Below are 24,618 nucleotides of genomic sequence, written 5' to 3'. Positions count from 1 at the left end.
CTTAAGATATTTTAAGATAGATATTAACGACAAACTAACAACTCAACTTTATGACAAACGGGATGATTTCAGCTTCTCCATCGTCAATTCCCATATTTATGCTGCAATATTCCATTATCATCTGCATATGGTGTGTATATATCTGAACTAATTAGACACCAAGACCTGGGATCATGTGTCTATGGGGAGTAAGCATCCCCTGTCTATCGGTCACACCCGCCGTGAGCCCTATATCCTGATCAGGTAAACGGAGTTATCTGTAATCAAAATCAGTGTACCAAGAACGGCCTATCACACGTCAGACAGCATTTGACCCAATGATAGTTTGTATTGACGAACTAGATCGTTATAACGATCATAGAATTTTCAAAATGCTGACTTCAATCGAGACTGCTGAAACCCCTGTACCATCAACTTGTTTGTCAGTAGCTTGCCTCGATTTAAAAACTGACTATACGCAGAACAAGCTCTTGTGTATCGAATCAGTTGAGAAATATATACACCACATGCAGGTGATAATGGAATATTGCTACATAAATATGGGAAGTTGACGATAGAGAAGCTGAAATATCTGTCATGTTTGTCATACAGATTAGTTGTCAGTTTGCTGTTAATGTATACTTACAATAGAAAGTATGAAGCAGAAGTGGACGACTCTGTGGTGTCTTTTATTTCGAGCTCACGTGGATATATCGAATTGACATACAAATGAAATTGATTAATAATAGAATTGACTACAAGACCATGATCTGGCCTGAGGCATCTTATAATTAACTGGAAAACTAATTTGATTGTAATGTATATATGTATACAGCACAGCCAGCTGTGAGACATTTGGCCTACTGCCTGGATTGAATGTGACCATGACCTGATATAATGATGAATTAATCAAGTAGGTATGTCTGCACTTAGCTGGCTGCCCTTGTAGTCCTTGATAAGCTGCTTAGCAGCAGGATTAACAAGAGTGATACAAGTTTGAATATTTATTGAATTCATCAGAAACAGGATGCAACAATTACATATATGTTGGAAAAGGTCGCATAGAATTTTTTTGTGGGGAACTGGGGAGGCGGTCATTGTACCAGTCTAACTACCAAAGTAGGGGTAACACCGGGGCCCTATGTGAACATAGGTGCCCAGCCTGAACGGGTGACCACGTTCTAAGGGGGGTGGGGACCTCTGCACATCTCACCTGTCTCCTGCGTGCTACCTGGTTTAATTAGCAAGTGCGGATCAAGCTGTAGACCCCCTACAGTTGTTGCAACATGCACCAGCCTGAAACATCCCCTCCCTTGGTAGGAGGTGGATGTGGCCCCAGCTATGAACTAGCCAAGAGCCCCACGAAATAAACTTTACCGACTTATTCAAGAAATTTCTATATTCATTAATATTGACTGACCCTTGACCTATGTAAGTGGTCATCTGGAGGGTATACCTTAACTACCAGCCCCGTGCTTTAGTAGCAGGAGGGAGGAGAGCCGGTTTTGGCGCAGAATTAGTTATCAACTACCCCAACGCACTCCCCAGTCCGCCACAGACATTGTGACAATGTCCCCCACAATAAATTTGATATACATTAGTGCCCTGAATACTTGAACTTAAAACTACTTATTAAGCCGACCTAGGCATGTACGTGAATTACCTAACTTAACCCAGGAGTAAAAGTAGAAATTGGCTGTCTAGGCCAAACCATGGAATCAAAGGGGTCACTGAGGGGAATGGGTGCTGTTTTCGTCTTGGGAGAAGAAAGATAGTAACCCTGCCTGTAGATTATTGAAAAATACTTGGTTTCCCAAGCTAGATAAATGGGTGCCATCTTGACGGAATAACGGTATGTCTGAGAACTTAATAATAAGATCATGATCTATATAAAAACCTTGAACTTCCTTGGCCATGAACTTTAGCATTAGTTTGTTTAACCTTAGACGTTTTTTTTTTTGTTTGTTTGTTTTTTTGTTGATTTTGGACCCATTTTTTAAGAATACCTGATGCCAGTAGCGCTTAGCCAGTAAACCTGACCAGATGAGTTTGGTTGTTGGTCACAGAGCATTGTATCTATCTAAAGTGCATTGAATCATGTTGGCGAGGGATTGGGAAGTGATGTCAGAGGAAGTAAGATCGTTTGATCCAACATGGAAGAGCTGGAAGGGGGACATTATTGACCATGTTTGAGATTGTCTTTTGCACTTGACTCCACTTAAGGCCCCGAATACCGTTCCAAGTGATCCATGCTGGTAGGTTGAGGTAAGATCCCCCTGGCCTGTGCTGTGCTGCCAACCCAGCCCAATACGGGATAGATTATCCAGATAGACACACCTGGAATACTTGGTTTGAATTAGACATGTGATTTTTTAACCTTGACAAATATATAGGGATGGCAAATGGTAGAATTAATACTATGAAAAGATTAATCTAGGAGATGGGGCGAATGTAGGTCAGGTATGCACTGAAATTCCATCGCCCCATAACTTTGATCTGAGTGTCTGGAACCCCCTGCTTGGCCAACTCGGTAGCCATACCTATACGAAAGCTATGAGATCTGTAATAGTCTGGTACCTTCAAGCATGAAAGGCATTTTTGTAAAATGGATTGAAATTGAAAACGTGTTATAGGTTTGCCATTGATATGTACTAGCAGAGTACTTGTGATGCTAGGTCTTGATTTAACGTTAGACCTGACTAAGTTTACTGGACAGAAAGCTCCAAGGGTTTGCTTGTTAATTGTTACAGTGGTTGACCGTCCTAATTGATCGGTCATAGACTTGGGAATCGTGAATGAAATGTGGCCAGATGACTGGACAAGTAGGTCGGATACCTGGATATATAGCACTTCGCTAACTCGAAGCAACCCAAAATAAGTTAAACAATATGTAGCTGTAAATAGGGACGATTCGTAAGGAGATCTACAAATGGTTGGCAAGACCTGAATGATTTTTGGTAAAAAGCTGTAGGGAGATGGGGTCCCTGAGGTCCTTATTGTGACCAATGGACCTCCGAAAACCTTGCAATGTTTTAGACACAATGTAGATGTTTGTGGTGTCTGAATAACCTTTAAGTTTATGAAAGTGGGAAATGGCATTGATGTAAAGTTGGGATGTTCTAAAAGCGCCTCCTCGAATAGATAAGTAGGCTAGATAATGCAACAGCTGATCTACAGGGGCAGGTCATGATTGAGGCAATTTGTACTGGGTGTGAAAAATTTTAAGTCAAATATAAAGTTATAAGTCAAATGGGTGTTAGATGATAATGAGTTGTGTAAGAGTCTTGCTGCTTCTTCCTCTAAATGTCCCACATATGTCGGGGTAGGGGGTGGTGGGGAAGAATTCTGCTTCTGGTGCGAGACGTCGGAATCTGGCCCACTGTGAACGAGATATTGAATCAACAATAGAGTTAGATTTTGTGGGGATATAGGTAGCATGAATTTGGATGTTGTGTTGTAATGTGAGGAGCACGAGTTTTCGAACTAGGCACATGACTCCGGGGGGTTGGGGGGTTGCTTGTGGAGTTGTTGATAATGTGGACGACGGACATGTTATCGATGTGGAAGAAGAGTTTGGAATTTTGGAAATATTGATGCCATAGGGTGAGAGCTACTACTACGGGGAAAAGTTCTAAGAAAGTCATATCCTTGGTAATACCCAGTGTAGACCAGTGTAAGGGCAGGACCCCTATGCCCATTTGCCACTGAGATAGACCCCAAATCCATCCTGGTCGCCCCCAGTAAATAGTTGTATTGAATGGTCATCTAATGTTGGGGTTTTAGTAACTGAAATACCATTGTAAAATTTCAGATAACTAGTCCAGACCAGAAGGTCCAGCTTGATGTTGACAGATTTTTAGAATTTTGTATTCCTGCGTTTTAACACCGATTGTGGCATTGATTAAGCGTCTGCTGAAAGCACGACCGGGGGCTACAACTCGACAGGCAAAATTCAATAGCCCTAACAGAGACTCCATTTCGCGGCTGGGTTTAGGCCTTCCCATAAATACCAGTGCTGTAAAAATATACTTTACCACATTGGCACATTACATGACGTCACAATGAAATTGCGTCATGACGAAGGTTATGACGTACATATCTACAGTCCCCTTTACGATTGGAAATGTCAAAATATTTTTCCGTTATTTACTACCACTGTCAAACGATAAACCACAATTGTGTAAAAGTTTCTTTCAAATGGGTTATTTTAATTCTCTTTGATATTGAAATAGCTTCAATTTCTTCTTTATATAACATCTATGCTAAAGTAATATCCATATTATATTGTGATCTTGATCTCGTCCCTATAATCTGCACGTATAGTGACTTTCACAATGGACTCATTTGCATAAACAGGGTTTCCGTACATAAAATTTAACTACCATGTCCTTGAGAATTCGAGGCCGTCTGAAGGCTGCCATTGGTGGCTCTATTTTCTACCGCCTCATATTACCAACGATACAACGCCTTGCTTCACCAACTGGATGCATAGCAGTACCAGCACTGCCAACATCGTTGGCACTCATCAACAAGTTCCATTTTTAGTTTCTTACAAGTAACCAATAGTTTAGACATTACGCCAATTTCATTTACTATTATCTGAAATTTAGATTTTCAACAGTTTGATCTAGGGGAGAATACCACGATGTACGGATTAATTGTTTCACCTTTTGATCGGCCAAGTTAGTTCGTCCATTAATGAATTTCACACTTTACCGACTGATACCACAGTGACCAGACATGATGAGTTCACGCTCTGATTCTTATTCTTTTTTGAGTTAATAACGGAGCCTGCAACATGTAATCCGCTGGGAAAGTGTTTAGCTAGTTTTGTTTAGCTTTAGTGCTTATTGTTAATTATGTCTCCGAACACAAAGTGTCGGAGACATATTGTTTTTGCTCCGTTTCTTATTATTCTTATTTTCTTCTTCTTCTTCTTTTTATTCCTCTTCTTTCCAGAGAAATTTGTCCGCTCGATTTTATGAAAGTGTTTCGACAGATCCACTTCAAACTTTGTGAGCTGATAGGGGGTCATGAGGAGGGGTGCAATCAATTTTCAAAATGGCCGCCTTTTCAAAATGGCGGCCAAAAACGTCCAAAAATCAAGGTTGTCGGATTTCAACCAAATTTTATTTCTAGGGTAATTTGGTGACCCGAGTTCATTCCCACCATCAAAAAAAATTTGAGCCGCCATTTTCAAAATGGCCGCCATATACCAAAATATTTGAAAATGTTAAAATCTCTACAACATTTGGTTTCTGGGGTAATTGGGGGGTCCACAGTTCATTTCTAGCATCAGTATTCCCTTCCAATCTATTTTCAAATGTTTCAAAATGGCCGCCATTGAAGAAAATGGCGGCCAAAAATCAAGTCCGTCGGATTTCAACCAAACTTAGTTTCTAGGGTTTTTTGAGGATCCTGAGTGCACATCTGGCATCAAAAACCATTTCTGACATGGGGAGGTGTTCGGAGACATTTGTGTTGGCATCCCAACACAGTTATAGCTCGTTATTATTATTTTCTTCTTATTTTTCCTCTTCTTTAGTGAGAAATTTGTCCGCTCGATTATATGAAAGTGCTTCGACCGATCCACTTCAAACTTTGTGAACTGATAGGGGGTCATTAGGAGGGGTGCAATCAACTTTTCAAATTTTCAAAATGGCTGCCGTTTCAAGATGGCGGCCAAAAAACGTCCAAAAATCAAGGTTGTCGGATTTCAACCAAATTATATTTTTAGGGTAATTTTGTGATCCCGAGTCCATTTCCACCATCAAAAATTTTTTTTGAGCCGCCATTTTAAAAATGGCCGCCATATCCCTAAATATTTGAAAGTGTTAAAATATCTACAACATTTGAGTTCTGGGGTAAATTGAGGGTTAACAATTCATTTCTAGCTTCAGTATTTCCTTCCAATCAATTTTGAAATGTTTCAAAATGGCCGCCATTGAACAAAATGGCGGCCAAAAATCAAGTCCGTTGGATTTCAACCAAATTTAGTTTCTAGGGTTTCTTGAGGATCCTGAGTGCATATCTGGCATCAAAAAGCATTTCTGACATGGGGAGGTGTTCGGAGACATTCGTGTTGGCATCCCAACACAGTTATAGCTCGTTATATTTGTGTTTTCTCCATAATGTAATCCTTTCCCGTCCTGACGAGGGGACAGGTTGTCCCGAAAATATGACAATTCCAGTTGTTCATGTCGTTGGTCATTCTAGTGCTTATATATATATATATATATAAAAGACTCTAAAGTGCGATGGTTGCTCCAAAGTGCGAAAATCACGCCAAAGTGCAATGGTCTGCGCCAAAACGCGATGGCTTGTTAACGTTACAGACGCCAAAGTGCGATGGTCACGCCGAAGTCCGATGATGCGGAGCAATCGTAACTACTCGGCTATTTCCGTAACCGCAAATGAACCTGTATGTGGATCGACACCATCACAGTCTGTTGCCATGTGTACGCAAATGTAACCATGACGTCACAGCCGTACGTTACACTATGAAACGCGAGCTTTCAAATGCATCTAAGATATCATAAATATCTATGACATTCTACCACCATCATTTTCCACTTATATGTTTATGTATTACAATGAAAAAGATGTTAATGATACCAAAACCGAATCTTTGGTGAAAATTTAAATAACACAATATACAGGGATTTGGTTCTGGCCTTTTAACCTCATCCACAGGCGCGTTTCCGGCGAAGAAATGCATCGATGTGATGCAATTCTTGCGCTGATCCACGTCCGAGTCTTCTTACCGGTTACGGAAAAGGACGAGCACGTCATTCGATTGGGTGCGGAGTTCAGTAACATTTGTGACGTCACGTTATTGTGACGTCATTTTTAACGTCTTTCAAAAAAAACACGAAGAAATACAATATGAACGACAGCAACGGCAAGGTTTACACTTCACCCAAACACTCTTTAATTCATGACCATTTATTACTTTGACATACACGTATTAATTCCTGGGGGTATGCTATGATACAAAACATTCTATTCGATTTTGCGTTGGAAAATGTTGTGTTTGATAACACGACAACTAAATGGTAATATAATAATTTCTGATTTTTACTTCTGTGCATGGATTTTGCACTGAAATTTTGGTGAAACAACACACAGTTGGTTCAGTATGTACCAAAACACTATCGTTTACAAACCTATGGATTTCGGCATGTCACACCATCGCACTTTGGCGTGTCAGATCATCGCACTTTGGCGAATGAGTTTAGGCCATCGCACTTTGGCGTGTCACACCATTGGGGTTTGGTGCAGACCATCGCACTTTGGCGTGACCATCGCACTTTGGAGTCCCAATCGCACACCCAATGGAGTCCTACACACACACACACACACACACACATATATATATATATATATATATATATATATATATATATATATATGAATATATATATATATATATATATATATATATATATATATATATACATATATATAATATATATATGTTCTAATCGAGCGTCAAGGTAAGTAAAAAAAAACCTTTTCTATTTAGTTTTCTTTTCTATGTAAATATTCTATCGTCCTTAGGAAGGGAGAGGTCGTCCCGGAAATTTGATGATTTGTACATGTTGTTGGTCATCCCGTAAAGAAATGCAGAGGAAAAAAGAAACGGATAATGTACTCCAAAAGATACTCGAGGCGATTAGTCTAATGGAAAAGAAAATGGATACCACGAACGAAATGTTACATGATCTTATAAAGGTATGTGAAAACAATCCAAGGAACATGGGCAATGAGGAGATATTTTTTAAATCCGTTACAACCAGAATTGGGGCATGGATCCTGATCACCCCCTCCCCTCCCCCAATTATTACTGTTAATTTTTTTTTTCGACCAAAATGTTTTTTTTTCATATGTTTTGTAGATATGCATTTAGGATCATCCCAAAATTTTACTTTTCGTCTCTGTTACGTATTAGTCAAAATCACGTTCCCAGTCATTATAAGGAGAGAAGGCATGCAACTCTTTTCACGTCGTCTGTCTCACCTGGTTCAAACTTTGCCTGTTTTTTCACTCAAAGAAAGTCAAAACATTGGATATGCATACATCAATAAATTGGTCAAACTTCCTTCTTTCCTTTTGTGTTTTCCTTATATTTTTAAAACTCGCAGATATTTTATTACATTAATCAAATCACTCACAACTGGGGTAAATTTCGCTGTTCTGCATTAAATGGCCCGGAAGTGCACGAACGATAACCCAGACTAATGTTCCAAATATTATTAGCCACACGATGACACCCGAAGCTTCCGAGGGAGAGAAATTGGCGCTGATATTTGATATTGAAAAACCGGCAATTTTTCTAAACGATGGCAAGAAAATCAAAATACGCCGACAAAGAAATTGTTGCTTGGTAATTATGTTTGTTTTAAGACATGCAAGGTGAAGATAACGAACAGTGATCAATCTCATAACTCCTATAAGCAATACAAAATAGATAGTTGGGCAAACACGGACCCCTGGACACACCAGAGGTGGGATCAGGTGCCTAGAAGGAGTAAGCATCCCCTGTTGACCGGTCACACCCGCCGTGAGCCCTATATCCTGATCACGTAAACGGAGTTATCCGCAGTCAAAATCAGTGTGCCAAGAACGGCTTAACAATCGGTATGAAACACGTCCGATAGCATTTGACCTAATGCGAGGTTGTATTGACGAACTAGATCGTTATAACGACCATAGAATTTGCGAAATGCTGACTTCAATCGAGACTGTTGAAACCCCTGTAGAGGTGCAGGTACAGGTAAATGACTACAATTCTTAATTTGAAAAAAGAAAAAGAAATGATCAATCAAATAATATTTTCAATATTAGACCTATTATAAAAATTGATAAATGAAAAAAAAAATATTCCAGGTTTCTTGACGATATATGTGAAGAATCAGGAAAAAATTTCTTGCATGAAATAAATCAGACGAATTCTTTCTCCAAAGGCAACTGGAAATTTGATGAAAAAATTATTTCCCAATGCCCAATGTAAAAGAATAAGACAGAGGTCAAATTGGGAGAAGAAAGAAAGAGTTTATGTTTTTATTGGTGTTTGTACACATAATAAAGTACATGAATACAACAAGTTATATATAATTATCATTATGTGCATAATCAAACACCTGAATGGAAGTGTTACACAAAGCAGCATTCCCATGCACTGAGTCTCATAACATTGAATATCAATTTGAATATACATTAGACACCGTCACAAGATCCAATGAAATGGATGTATATTGAATATTTCTCATTCAGACGAAAAAATGCTAGTCTTCCCAAAACATTTACAATATATATTCAGATTCTAATAGTGTCCAATGTCCTTATCTAAAATGTGTGCATAGCTCATAAAATATATAAGAATTAGTTTTACTTGCATGTTCACACTCATGCAAGACATAAATGTATCACAAGAAAATTTAACTTGTTATATAGAGTTTTTACAATAAGTTTTTTTCTATGAAAGAGTACCAGTGGTTTTATTGGTAGTATTAGGTGTTATTTCCATAAAACAAAAAGGCTGCACATGTACTATTTAAAGCTTGAATACTAAACACTTTGCATCTCCAATTTGAATGAATCAAAATAAGAAGACAATACACTAAAACTTGATACAAGATGTTAATACATCTAATATTCAATAATGGATGCTATTCAAAAAAGGTCATATATATCTGTGTGTAAACTTGAAAATGATGTTCTACCTTAGTATCTAAGTGAATCATAATGCAGGACTTAAAGATAAGGTTAGTGACTTGCAGGTTTATTGAACTTGAGAGTGATAACCAGTTTGACTTTTTAAAGCAACTTTAACAAAAACCCTAATGAGCAAAACAGTGCAACAACTTTCAGTCTCTGTAAATTACATCTGCATGGTGACCTCGGCTTATTTTCATCTATTCAAAATTGATCTTCCTTCCTTCTGAATTAACCTAATTTGCACTCACTACACACATTTACTCAACAACACAACTATATCCTATACATGCATTTCCTTTATTTACTATACATTACGAGTAATGTTTAAAACTTTTAAAATGATAAAGTATAGTGGTTCATATTAAAACAACAAAGTTTCTTTGTGATATGTGCAATAAGTTTATAGGAGGATAAAGATTCATGTATTTTTAATGTCTAGTCTGAGAAACAGATTAATGAAATCATGTATCAAGATACATAAGGTGTCATGTTTAATTATTTAAAATTTCAAAAATGTTGAATTTGAAAAAACAAAATCGGATCAGAAGGTGCAGGATTATACTCCTGCTTATGTGATTTTATATCATAGTGATTTATAATATATATTAAATTTAGGATTAAATAAAGAGATGTTCCACTGGATGCTGACTGAAGCAAAAAATAAAAATATGCCACTAGAAGGCTATGAAGGTGGACTACTAATAGATGAGATGAGTATGGAAGAGGACATTCAATTCTCTAAAAAAAAAAAAAAAAAAACAGGTGGAATTTTAAGATGGTAGGGTTTAAAGATGTTACTGAAGAGTCTGTTGCTATGGATGTACTAACGTACCATAGAAAAATGTTCATTTGTCAACATATGTTCTGCAATTTCTTTTCTTGGGCAACACTCGATTCCGATTTCCATTCACATACTTTGCTTCCACTGGTGCATCAGCTTCTGAGTTATACTTGGTTTTTTGGAAAGCAGTAAATTACCTCGCTATGTTTGGTTTTACTGTAACATTCCTCAGCATGGACGGAGCACAATCCAACAGAGACTTTATGAACATTCTTATTCACCAACAACCAGCAGGTTCATTCCCATTTAGCAATGTTTTTAATCCAAGCCGTCCCAAGATCACAAGCATCATGAACTTTTCACATGTAATGAAAAATAGGTAATAATATATCAAAAAGTGGCAAGACAATAAGAAAACATTGACTCTTGGTGGAAAAGATATTCTCTGGGAACATTGGAGAAATGCATACTTGTGAGACATTTCATCCAACCCTTTCCCAATTCACAGAAAACTTAATCAAGATCATTTCTTCCTGACAAGTGAATCTAAAATGAGGAAACATCTTGCAGAAGATATGATTGATAAAGAGATGCTCCATTTGATGAAAACGTACAGGGATACTCTTGAATTACATGAAAAACATAAGTTGGACAGTTCTATTTTGCTTCTGGAAAACACAAGTATTCTTATTAAGAATTTCAGAGATTCGAAGCCATTAACAGATGCTTCAGACTCGAGACTTGTGGAAAATGACAATGTCCTATCATGGTTTACTTCTTGGGAAAGAGAAATCAAAGAAAACAAATCCAAAAAGAATCAGGAAAAGTGTATGATTTCTCATCAAACCCGACAAAACATAGCATCCTTATAACCGGGTTTAAGGAATTTTGTCAAAACATTTTCCTGCGACTAAATACCTCAATAAACCCCAGTAGAGTGAACAGTGATGTTATCGAAAACAATTTGTGGCCAAACCACAGTCTCTAAGAAATCCAATTCTGGGGGAAATTCTGCAGAGCCATTTCAGGTCATGCCACCATCCAATAAGAAACTGAAAAAGTGAGGTAAGTTAAAGTAGTTGTATCATGCATGTTTTAAACAAGAATTACTATATATGAAAGTTAGATATGACAGTGACATCAGATTATGTTTTTAATATACTGTACATGTACTGTCAGACATGTTGAAAGGAAGAGATAATGATAAGAAAGTTAAAGTGTAGTTATTTAGTAATAACATGATGGCACCAGTTAGCAACATAATCAAGGTTACAAGATCAAAGCATATTATATCAATAAAAAGAAGGACTTACCAAATACAAATGTTAAATTATATATGAAAGTCTAATCATTACCAAATCAAAAGTCATGGCCAGTGTTAAAGTTTTATGCCATTACAGACAGACTTAAGACTACATACTCCTGAATCTTTGATTTGGCCAGGGCATAAAACATCATACCATTCTGATTATATATATATATATATATATATATATATATATATATATATATATATATATCAGTCATGCCATTGTGGCATTGTCGTTCTGCTCCATTGACAAACTGCACCATTAATTGTCATCATGTTCACAAGGAGTCCTTACAGGTATATCACTCTGAAAGTGAAAATAAATGGATCAAGATACATATCAAACATGCATACAATGTTTATGCATCATTAAAAAACATTCTGATGTGCTCAGAAAAATAAATACTTGCATAGACTTTTACAACTAATGCACATGCATACATTTACACACCTGAGTCTCAAGTGAATCTTCAGGGTGCTTAATTTTCTTTTACTCCCCTTTCCCGCTACCCTTTCTTGTCCTAGTGCATGTACTCACTAAAACTCTTTTTAAACCTGAACTTTGCTTCCTTTGTTCTTCCTCTGAATGATAAGATGTTGATGGTAATGTCTCTTTCGTATTATCATTTTGCTCTTTGAGCTTTATGAGCTTCTCTGGATATGGCATATCATTCACTCCCATTTTCTGATGAATCAATGCAGTCATGTCATCTTTCTTATAGCGAATAGGAATTTGAAGTCCATACCCTTTCCCAATTAGAATTAGATTGTTTTTGGTGAAATTACTTGTGAGTAAACTAGGATCTGTTGATTGTTCTGATTTTAAACGATAATGACTTGAAGATTTATTTTGAGTTGTATCTGAAAATAGGAATTCAATGCCAAGCTTCTTAACACACTTTTTAGACTTTTCCATGACTTTCTTTCTCAAAGCTTTTCCCTTTTCTTTTTTCAGAAAAGTTAAGTAGTCTTTCCTGGATTGACTCGCACACACTTTCATAAATAGCTCACATATTTCTGTTTTCAGGTCAAGAATAATTTCTATTTCTCTCAATTCCTCCATGAGTACACCTGCCCAAGCAAGAGTCAGTTCCTTGTCACTAAGAATGCACATCTTCAATTCTTGAAAAGGGTTTTCACCATAGCTTAACAATGTTTTATAACTCAAGAATGTCCAACATTTCATCAAGCACCATAAAGAAGGCAAACACAGAGTCGATAATATTGATCAAGCTCTCCCTGATGTTTTGTCTCCTTTTTGTCTCTTCCAAACTCCCTGCATCAGATGTACATGCAACCAACTCAGTTTCTGATATACATACTGACTCAAGTAGATGCATTTTTCTTTGCAAATTTGCGAACCTCATCCATTAATTTCATGTTGAAAAGTTTATTTCTGAGTGATGTTGAAACTAAGTGTTTTAATTTTTCCACACAGTATCCAGCAATGTATCTTATTTTACCCCTTCCACCAGATGAAATGCTTTCATTACTTACATCACATTTAATTGTAGGTAGAGGTTCACAATGAACAGTATCCACTAGATCATTTAAGATTTTTTCTGAACGTTAAACATAACAGACGACATGACATGGTTCTCGACTTCAAATTTCTTTGATTTGGTATAACTGTAAATGACATCTGAGGTTACATATTAAACTCTTTATAAAAATTGTTCATATGTTTGCTGGTAAATTTAGATTCGACATGTGGAAACACTGCAACTGAAATTTCTTGCATTTTTTCCATTTGCTTGCCATACCAAAGTTGAAAAATATTTGGTTTGTAACACACAAGTGACTGGAAAAGTTTTGCCTCATTTTCCGTAGGTGTATCACAGTATTCATTGACTGTGTCTTTCAAAATATCATGAACAACATGATTTACATTTTCATCAAACATTTCATCAATTTCTTCAAGAATAATTGTTTCAGCATCAGAGAACTCTGCATCATTATCAAAGACAAATTCACATTCATCACTTTGATCACAAGAATTATCAGTATCATCACACAAAATGGTGCCTGTGTTTACAATATCCCTACAACAGGACAAATCATCATGTATGTCTCCAACTGAAATGTTTTCATGAAAAGAGTAAACTTTACTCAGGTGTTGTTTACAATGAAATCGTTTGAAATTAATAACTCTAAGAGAATTCACATTTGTTGCTCGCCCAACAGCAACATCCTGGGAAAGAAATGTTATTACAATGTACTACAACTGAATCTAAAGACATACCTTGTGCTTTGTGTATGATACTACCATAACTGGGTTTAAGAAGAAACTGAGTCCTTTTTTGCTACAGTCATCTTAAAAACAGGATCATAAGTAGTGAACATAAATCTTTTAATGGACACTGTCAAATGTTTTAGGGTCACTGGGAACACAACTTCTATATCATCCTGACCTATTTTCACTACTCTACCAATCAAACCATTGACAAGGACTTCAGAAAGATTTGTCAGCAACATTACACTACACATTTCTTCAATGGCAAGCTGTTTGGGTGCTATAATCTTATTTAAATAATGCCGACTCCCTTCATCATTGGATGCAAAACATGCCATGACGCCTGGCAGTTGTTGCAATTTTTGCATATTGTACAGATCGGCGTCCAAATTTCTTGCAAATAAATGTACAGCATCACACTCATTAGGTATTGGTCGTGATAATGAATTAAGGAAAGCTGATGTTTCATTTGTAAGTAAACCCTTTTCTAAATTATTAATAGCTGTTACAAGCAGTTCATCTTCTTGTATGTGAATGATGTATAGAGCTATCTGATGTTTAATCAAAGATAGAAACCAAGATGATTCGAAACAGAAGTGCCCAAAGTCACCATGAAGCTCATTGCTAACTGGGGGTAACTGGTAAAAGACACCACAAAGTATGATTTGAATGTTACCAAATATATGATTAGGTTTCCGTATTTGGCGACAAACAATTCGACCTGGTTTAGTACACGACTGCTGGTCATGGACACCTCATCAATAATAAGCACTTCAGTCTCCATAATTCTGTTTTTAACATCATGAAATTTCTCATCAGTTAAAATGATGTGCAACAGCTCTATATTTGTATAGCGACCGTCGTTGAGACCAGCCCATTTATGTAATGTTGTAGAACACAACTCTCCATAATGAGTTGCTGCAATCCCAGTGGATGCAGTGATCGATACACTCTTTCCAAGAGTCCTTAAATTCTTGACAATATTCCGAACTAAAAAGGTTTTCCCTGTCCCTGCCTGACCGGTTATCAGAATGTTGTGACCTTTACATGCAAGGTCGTATGCTACTCTTTGATCTTCATCCATCCCAATGAAACATTATACCAAAATTACGAAATTCGCCATGACTTACCGTGCATGTCCAACCTAAGCAAATTCGAGTTTTTTCTCCCTCGAAAGCTTCGGGCGTCATCGTGTAGCTAATGTCATTCGGAACATTAGTCTGAGTTGTCGTTCGTGCACTTCCGGGCCATTTGATGCAGTTGTGAGTGATTTGATTAATGTAATAAAATATCTGCGAGTTTTAAAAATATAAGGAAAACACAAAAGGAAAGAAGAATGTTTGACCAATTTATTGATGTATGCATATTCAATATTTGACTTGCTTTGAGTGAGAAAAAAAACAGGCAAAGTTTGAACCAGGTGAGGCAGACGACGTGAAAAGAGTTGCATGCCTTCTCTCCTTATAATGACTGAGAACGTGATTTTGACTAATACGTAACAGAGACGAAAAGTAACATTTTGGGTGATCCTAAATGCATATCTACAAAACATATGAAGAAAAAAATATATTTTGGTCGAAAAAAAAATTAATAGTAATAATTTGGGAGGGGGAGAGAGGAAGGGGGGGGGGTGATCATGATCCATGCCCTAAGTGCCTGTGAAATTGAACGGAACCCAATATCACTCACCAAGTGAAATTATTCAACAAGAAATAAATGAACTTGCCTTACAAAAGGAACCTAATAAAATTAAGCAAAAACTAAAGGTGATATGGAGCAGGATGCTGAATTCAAGAAAGCAGTTATTTTTTTTGGGGGGGGGGGGGGAGAATGCTAAAGACGCCGACCAGTATGAAAAATGGCTTAATGAAGAAATTCACGTTTTACCAAAGAAATTTAAAATAACTGAAATTCGTGGGGAACCCACGGAGCAAACAAAAGTTCAGGCGGATATGGTGATAGAGAGAGAGAGAGTAAGAGGAGAAATCCAGCTTATGAGAATGCGGTCCAGTGATGCTCAAAGTAAAGTAATTCATATCGATGAGCAAATGAATGACGAAATAAAAAAGAAAACAAGTGGACGTATTCTAGGAATAATACAGAGTTTGTGGAAAACTGATTGTAACAAAGAGGAAAAACGTTCTATGGACAGATGGGGATACAAAGAAATTTGGTATTTGGGTTACGTCTGAAAATACGGACGCAATGTCATAAAAGAAAAAATACAGAAAACCATCCCAGAAACAAATAAACAAATGAAATCTCAACCACCTGCCAGCAACCCGCCACGTTTTGCCCAAATAGTGCACCAAAATCAGGCGACTGACATAAGACTCTAATCAGGAAAATTCGTCGCCACCCCGTCAAATCAGAAAGGCTCAGCAGAACAGACATGGGCACCGAGGAACAACAAATAACAATGATTCCAATGTTATTTATTACAATTGTTTTGATTGGACAAAAATAAAACTGAACAAGAGTTTATACATCAATAAATCCGAAAACGCGATGTATTCATACAGGCCTGAAAACAAATAACATAGTGCGGGGAAACTATTCAAATTTTTGCAATTGTTAATAAAGTGAATGAATTGGAATTATAAGAATCAAACATTCTTTTTGAAGAATTTATCGATGTGTAAACTCCGGACATTTTACTCACAAACTTAACATAAAAGTGCGAAGCACTTTATTCAGTTTGTGAGTAAAATGTCCGGAGTTTACACATCGATAAATTCTTCAAAAAGAATGTTTAATCCTATAATAATCAACGAAGATTAGAAAATGGACCAAGAGTAAAATCTTACAGGTACAAAAACAGAAACCAAATAGTTAGGAACCACCAAGGTAATTTGTACAGAGAAAATGGTGTCACTTATATTGGAAGAAGAGTAAACCAGTATTTATAGGCGGGGGCAAACCAAGCTGCGGTCAGAGATTCAAAAATCCAAGGCTTCAACAATAACTGAGTGTCAAAATCGCATTGATCCAAAAGTTATAAAGCTATGAAATAGAATGCTAACTAAAAGTAAATTAAACTTTTAACAAAAGGTTTAAAATTTACCCCTACTCCAAAAAGTAATCACCAGGAATTGAAAAGAGATATCAAAGAATATACACGGAAAATAAGACTGGCGGAGTTCTTTCAAAACGGTGAGTGATGATGAGAATGCTAGTGAAAGAAAAGACTTGGTTAAAAATAAATCAAACTTTAATCCAAAGAAAGGGCGTAACAGCGTATTGGAAAAACACCAGAATTGCCTAGCTACAGGGCGCCGCCATTGTGGACACCCAAAGTTGTGCGGAGAAGAAAAGTTGACAGGAGATCTGATTGGTCATTAACAGAAAATCTTTGTGATGGAATTTAATAGTGAAATATAAGTGATAAAAATGACAGGTGACATAACAGAATATGTAGAAAGATACAGAAGTTATAAGGGAAGATCTGAGTGGAGAGGTGATATTTGGATGGACAATTTCATTCAGTGCGGATCTACACTAGTTGTTAACAGGCCAAAATTTGAAGGAAAAACGCAACGGCAAGCCATATATTTTTTGGTGGAATTTTGAAGGGGAGATGATGAACTTTGCTGAATGGTGACTGATTTTTTGAAAATTGGCTTAATAAATAATTGACAGTGATTGGAATTTGTATGGAAGTCTATGGGAAAACATTTGGTGGTGTTTGTCCTATACTGAGGTAGCGAGAACCAGTTTATGAGGTAAGTGTAAGAAAGTAGTGCATTTTTAGCGCCATTTGTCAGTTTTACAATAAAATGGATGCATTTTTTGATAATTTGAAAGAAAAAGTAAATCGTAGAAGTGTACGGGGCCCCCAAGGGGGCACCTGCATCATTTGGAGGGGTAGGATTTCCCCCTCTGGCTATGGGCTACAAACTGTCTACTGGCCAGAGGAGGGAAGAAAGGTGGAAAAGGCCCACAGAGTTGCCCTTATGGCAGAGTGGAAACTGACTCGGAGTCTGTTTCCACGTGACAATGTAGAATGTAGCCACCTCTGCCATACCAAGCTGTGTGTGAACCCCCAGCATTTGGTAGTGGAGTCCCACTCTATCAACCAGGAGAGGATTCACTGACAGTTGCAGGGGGTGTGCAGCAAGTCACACATGCCCTGGTGCATTGTATGTAATTATATGTATTTTACATGTAAATTTCATTTCATTTAGCATATTTAGATGGTGGTTTTGAATAGCTGTGCTCAATTTTTTTGCATAATTTCTGCTCTTTTGATGATTTTGAAAGCATCATATTTTTTCTATAGTTTACTTCTTCCTGATGTTGTTCATAAAGTTTATTAATATCAACTAATTTCTTACATCTTTTTTTCATATCAGACTTGTTTAAGGTGATTACTTTTTGCATAATGGTGTTGCTTGTTTTTTGTAGAGAAGACTCGGCTGGAGGTGGGGTGTTGGTTGACATGAGGATTTTACGAAGAGAAGAACTGCCAATGGGGGTTTGACTGAGACCTATTTGTAGGCCATAGTTTATTGCTGCTGCTTTCCTTCCCCTGGAACCGGATTCTACTTCGACATAGAGGCTATACATTTTGGACACGTAGGTGCAGGTGTTACATTTAAGCCGTAACCTAGTGCCCAGGTCACGCCTCTCTTCAGAGTCCAAGTCCCAGGTTACGTCACCATCACAGCCTGGATTGGCCCGCCCATGTTCTTTGAACTCTGCGTTGAACATGCCACATGTCTTTTCCAGATGCAGCAGTCTGTAGGAGTCATTTTCACACCTGCCGAAATCAGTTATGTACCTGATTACTTCCTAACCAGGCAAGTTCATTTTCAGAAATTAGAGTTACTTCCCTTTGACTATACTTGTTCTCAAAGTTGAGTCAAGAGGCTCATCACAGTCCCTAACAACTGTTTTTTGTAACTTTCTCTTCGTATGAATGAACAATTATTGTAATGTTGCTATAATTTAGAGAGTTTATTAATTATAAAATTAATTAAGCTAATTAAATTTACAGGATCTTAGGGATACCCCTTATTTCAGCCAATTTGGCCATATGTGGGCCTATTCTAAGAATTAGAAAAAATATTTTCTACTCAAAGAGGTTTTGTTTCATAATTTAAGAAAGTTAGAAGAATTGTAATCGTTACCCTGAGGATTCAGCCTGATTTAAAGTCTCATGGTTTCCTTCCTTTTTCAGGGGTCTTGGCCGAAGCAGTCGGTGGCACCCAGGCCTGAGCATCATTTCCTGCTCCTCGCACAGAGAGGGTGGATGCGTCACCAGTTGTAGGGTTTCCCTGTCAACTCTCGTGAATGGTGCAGGTGAGTTTTCTTTTTTTTTTCATGTAATTTCCCCTTGTTGTGAGGCACATATTTTGGCTTAAAACCATAATTATTCCCTTTTTTGAATTTTCCCATCTTTGAAAACTGACATATAATTCTGCTAGGAATATTCTGTCTGAAGTGAAATTCACTTGTGATGTGCTTTTTCCAGTGCTCTATCAGCATCATGTCAAGTTTAAGTGATATTGTGTAATAATTTATTATCATGATAGGAATTAGCAAGCAACCCTCACTGCAAAATGTATCTGAGTTAAAGAGGGTAGTGACAGTTTTACTGTTACAGAGAAACAACACTACTAGATCAGATTACCCCTCATATGTTTTAATAACCTTCTATTAATTGGCTGTCAGCAGCTTAGTGAATTCATTCTGAATTGGAAAAGTAAATGCATTTTGAAAGCATTTTTCCTTGATAAATTAAGATTTTTTGGCCATTTTTTCAAAAACCGGGTAGAATGTACCCTGAATATGTAAATTACATGTGAATCTTCACATCCTCTTGAAAACATAAAAAATAAGACAATAAGACTGTTATTTACATTTTTTACTTCAATAAGCACTGTAAAAAGTCATTATAAAGTTGACATTCAACACAGCTTCATATCACAGTTGAGTTCATCATGTGTGGGGGGTTACATTATATAGATAGTCATAATTTACATGTTTTTTCATGTAATTTTTTCATGTTACATATTTTACATGTACTATGTGCATGTTATCTAAAAATGTCAAATTGGCCACTTTTTCACTTTGTTTTCCATTTGGTTATACTGAGGTAGCGAGAACCAGTTTATGAGGTAAGTGTAAGAAAGTAGTGCATTTTTAGCGCCATTTGTCAGTTTTACAATAAAATGGATGCATTTTTTGATAATTTGAAAGAAAAAGTAAATCGTAGAAGTGTACGGGGCCCCCAAGGGGGCACCTGCATCATTTGGAGGGGTAGGATTTCCCCCTCTGGCTATGGGCTACAAACTGTCTACTGGCCAGAGGAGGGAAGAAAGGTGGAAAAGGCCCACAGAGTTGCCCTTATGGCAGAGTGGAAACTGACTCGGAGTCTGTTTCCACGTGACAATGTAGAATGTAGCCACCTCTGCCATACCAAGCTGTGTGTGAACCCCCAGCATTTGGTAGTGGAGTCCCACTCTATCAACCAGGAGAGGATTCACTGACAGTTGCAGGGGGTGTGCAGCAAGTCACACATGCCCTGGTGCATTGTATGTAATTATATGTATTTTACATGTAAATTTCATTTCATTTAGCATATTTAGATGGTGGTTTTGAATAGCTGTGCTCAATTTTTTTGCATAATTTCTGCTCTTTTGATGATTTTGAAAGCATCATATTTTTTCTATAGTTTACTTCTTCCTGATGTTGTTCATAAAGTTTATTAATATCAACTAATTTCTTACATCTTTTTTTCATATCAGACTTGTTTAAGGTGATTACTTTTTGCATAATGGTGTTGCTTGTTTTTTGTAGAGAAGACTCGGCTGGAGGTGGGGTGTTGGTTGACATGAGGATTTTACGAAGAGAAGAACTGCCAATGGGGGTTTGACTGAGACCTATTTGTAGGCCATAGTTTATTGCTGCTGCTTTCCTTCCCCTGGAACCGGATTCTACTTCGACATAGAGGCTATACATTTTGGACACGTAGGTGCAGGTGTTACATTTAAGCCGTAACCTAGTGCCCAGGTCACGCCTCTCTTCAGAGTCCAAGTCCCAGGTTACGTCACCATCACAGCCTGGATTGGCCCGCCCATGTTCTTTGAACTCTGCGTTGAACATGCCACATGTCTTTTCCAGATGCAGCAGTCTGTAGGAGTCATTTTCACACCTGCCGAAATCAGTTATGTACCTGATTACTTCCTAACCAGGCAAGTTCATTTTCAGAAATTAGAGTTACTTCCCTTTGACTATACTTGTTCTCAAAGTTGAGTCAAGAGGCTCATCACAGTCCCTAACAACTGTTTTTTGTAACTTTCTCTTCGTATGAATGAACAATTATTGTAATGTTGCTATAATTTAGAGAGTTTATTAATTATAAAATTAATTAAGCTAATTAAATTTACAGGATCTTAGGGATACCCCTTATTTCAGCCAATTTGGCCATATGTGGGCCTATTCTGAGAATTAGAAAAAATATTTTCTACTCAAAGAGGTTTTGTTTCATAATTTAAGAAAGTTAGAAGAATTGTAATCGTTACCCTGAGGATTCAGCCTGATTTAAAGTCTCATGGTTTCCTTCCTTTTTCAGGGGTCTTGGCCGAAGCAGTCGGTGGCACCCAGGCCTGAGCATCATTTCCTGCTCCTCGCACAGAGAGGGTGGATGCGTCACCAGTTGTAGGGTTTCCCTGTCAACTCTCGTGAATGGTGCAGGTGAGTTTTCTTTTTTTTTTCATGTAATTTCCCCTTGTTGTGAGGCACATATTTTGGCTTAAAACCATAATTATTCCCTTTTTTGAATTTTCCCATCTTTGAAAACTGACATATAATTCTGCTAGGAATATTCTGTCTGAAGTGAAATTCACTTGTGGTGTGCTTTTTCCAGTGCTCTATCAGCATCATGTCAAGTTTAAGTGATATTGTGTAATAATTTATTATCATGATAGGAATTAGCAAGCAACCCTCACTGCAAAATGTATCTGAGTTAAAGAGGGTAGTGACAGTTTTACTGTTACAGAGAAACAACACTACTAGATCAGATTACCCCTCATATGTTTTAATAACCTTCTATTAATTGGCTGTCAGCAGCTTAGTGAATTCATTCTGAATTGGAAAAGTAAATGCATTTTGAAAGCATTTTTCCTTGATAAATTAAGATTTTTTGGCCATTTTTTCAAAAACCGGGTAGAATGTACCCTGAATATGTAAATTACATGTGAATCCTCACATCCTCTTGAAAACATAAAAAATAAGACAATAAGACTGTTATTTACATTTTTTACTTCAATAAGCACTGTAAAAGGTCATTATAAAGTTGACATTCAACACAGCTTCATATCACAGTTGAGTTCATCATGTGTGGGGGGTTACATTATATAGATAGTCATAATTTACATGTTTTTTCATGTAATTTTTTCATGTTACATATTTTACATGTACTATGTGCATGTTATCTAAAAATGTCAAATTGGCCACTTTTTCACTTTGTTTTCCATTTGGTTATAGGAAAAACACCAGAATTGCCTAGCTACAGGGCGCCGCCATTGTGGACACCCAAAGTTGTGCGGAGAAGAAAAGTTGACAGGAGATCTGATTGGTCATTAACAGAAAATCTTTGTGATGGAATTTAATAGTGAAATATAAGTGATAAAAATGACAGGTGACATAACAGAATATGTAGAAAGATACAGAAGTTATAAGGGAAGATCTGAGTGGAGAGGTGATATTTGGATGGACAATTTCATTCAGTGCGGATCTACACTAGTTGTTAACAGGCCAAAATTTGAAGGAAAAACGCAACGGCAAGCCATATATTTTTTGGTGGAATTTTGAAGGGGAGATGATGAACTTTGCTGAATGGTGACTGATTTTTTGAAAATTGGCTTAATAAATAATTGACAGTGATTGGAATTTGTATGGAAGTCTATGGGAAAACATTTGGTGGTGTTTGTCCTATAAGACGTAGCATGTGATATGCTGCAAAATTATCCATTGACTGAAAATAGTAGTGTGAAGGCCATTCAAAATTTATCAAAAGTAGAGGATGATGCTTAAAAATCCTTATCAAATGATGAAACAATCGTTATAAAAGAAGCCGATAAGGGTGGTGCTGTAGTTATAATGGATTCAAATTACTAGAGAACAAAAATCATGCAGATACTTACTAATACGGAACTCTATGCAGAAATTAACGAAAACCAAGATTTAAAAAGTCTCACAGAAAATAAAAAAAACTGTTGAACAAATATCCGTCGTCACTTACGGAAAATGAACAGGATTTTGTGACAAACTTTGATTTTAGAGAGAGTAGTTTTTATGGGTTACCAAAGGTCCATAAATCGGCAATGATAAAAGAGGCAATAAAAACTCAAAATTCTGAGTGCATCACCTGTAAAAATCCAGAGGATCTCACATTCCGTCCAATTGTAGGACATTTAGCGCCGACTCAACGTCATAGCAACCTTTTAGATATTGTTTTCAAACCGTTGTAGCGGATGGTGTATTTATGGGAGGAAAAAGCCTGTGTTACCAAGCGTTTACTTCTGCGTACGTGTCTATGTACAGGTCTACATTTTCAGCACTCGTAGTCTCGCCACTTTTATTCATCATAAGGGAGCAATGTGTTTTTTTTAACAGACTTGGTATTTCATCGGTTTATAGGCCTAAAGGTACATGTATGTTAAATTTACTTGCGTATTAAGTTAATGTCGTAATTTGTTCCAGTTGTGTTGTGCCAATTTGAATAAGGAATTTTGACCTTCTTTACATACATTACATGTATGTACCTCTTTCGTGTTTACAAACACAATTGAAGTCTCACCTACGATAATTACATTATGACATGTAAGACCATATTCTGATTTAACTTTGCATCTAATTTTTAAAACTAATTCATGACAATAAATTGATTGTGTGGTTGCTTTGTGTTGGGGCTAATTTTAGCCTTCACGTGCATGTCATGGCTGCGCACGTTCATTTTATTCTTTGTTTGTGTACATTAAGAAAAAACGTCGACCAAAAACAACACTTATTGTAAACAAAAAACAACCAACGGGAGACTATATCTATCAATATTGGAGTTTGGGTTACCTATTTCACCAGTTCCTTACATTGATACCGAAGAGGACCAGTGGGTAATTTTATTACTCTCCATGAGGTAACTATTCCTATTGTAAATCTTACTGGTATCAGTTTTATTCATCAGTAGAAAACGCTACTATCATGCATAGGTAGTTGAATCCTGCTGATTATGTAAATGAAGTTGACCTTTACAAATGTTACATCATATGGTGCAGGCTACATGTTTGCATGAATGCGGTATATATTATATAGCTTTCGACTTGGAGAGCCTAGAATTGTGAGTCTGTTAGACCATTTCATCCGTCATTCATTCGATTTGGCGTCATCTGCTGTTCGCTTTTAAGCTATGTTTGCTTATATTCGACTTTTTCTAAGTTTTTGCCTCAGCCAGGTGTGCTGGTACGCTTTTACAAATGATGATATACATATTTTATATGGTGACTAGTCTATGGGCTGTTTAAGGTATGCTTGCTTATACGTTGCCCATTTTCCTTACACTACGTCTCTGTATATGTCAGCTAGTCCACTATT

The 24,618-nt window shown here is 37.0% G+C and overlaps 1 long non-coding RNA gene across 2 annotated transcripts; it reads left to right on the top strand.

Annotated features, from left to right (window-relative positions):
* The first annotated feature begins 17,270 nt into the window (after window positions 1-17,270).
* Window positions 17,271-22,690, top strand: LOC125671050 (uncharacterized). 2 transcript variants are annotated; one of them, XR_008802460.1, is made up of 4 exons: window positions 17,271-17,744; window positions 19,202-19,323; window positions 20,824-21,720; window positions 22,513-22,690. It is a non-coding gene; the product is annotated as an uncharacterized LOC125671050 (long non-coding RNA). The 2 variants fall into 2 exon arrangements; XR_007368472.2 differs by lacking the exons at window positions 17,271-17,744; window positions 19,202-19,323 and having other exon boundaries at window positions 20,737-21,720.
* The last annotated feature ends 1,928 nt before the right edge of the window (window positions 22,691-24,618 follow it).

The sequence above is a fragment of the Ostrea edulis genome, chromosome 4 (genome assembly GCF_947568905.1).
Source record: "Ostrea edulis chromosome 4, xbOstEdul1.1, whole genome shotgun sequence".
NCBI lineage: Eukaryota > Metazoa > Mollusca > Bivalvia > Ostreida > Ostreidae > Ostrea > Ostrea edulis.
Note: the sequence above shows the minus strand (reverse complement) of the source record. Positions and strands in the feature narration are given on the sequence as shown.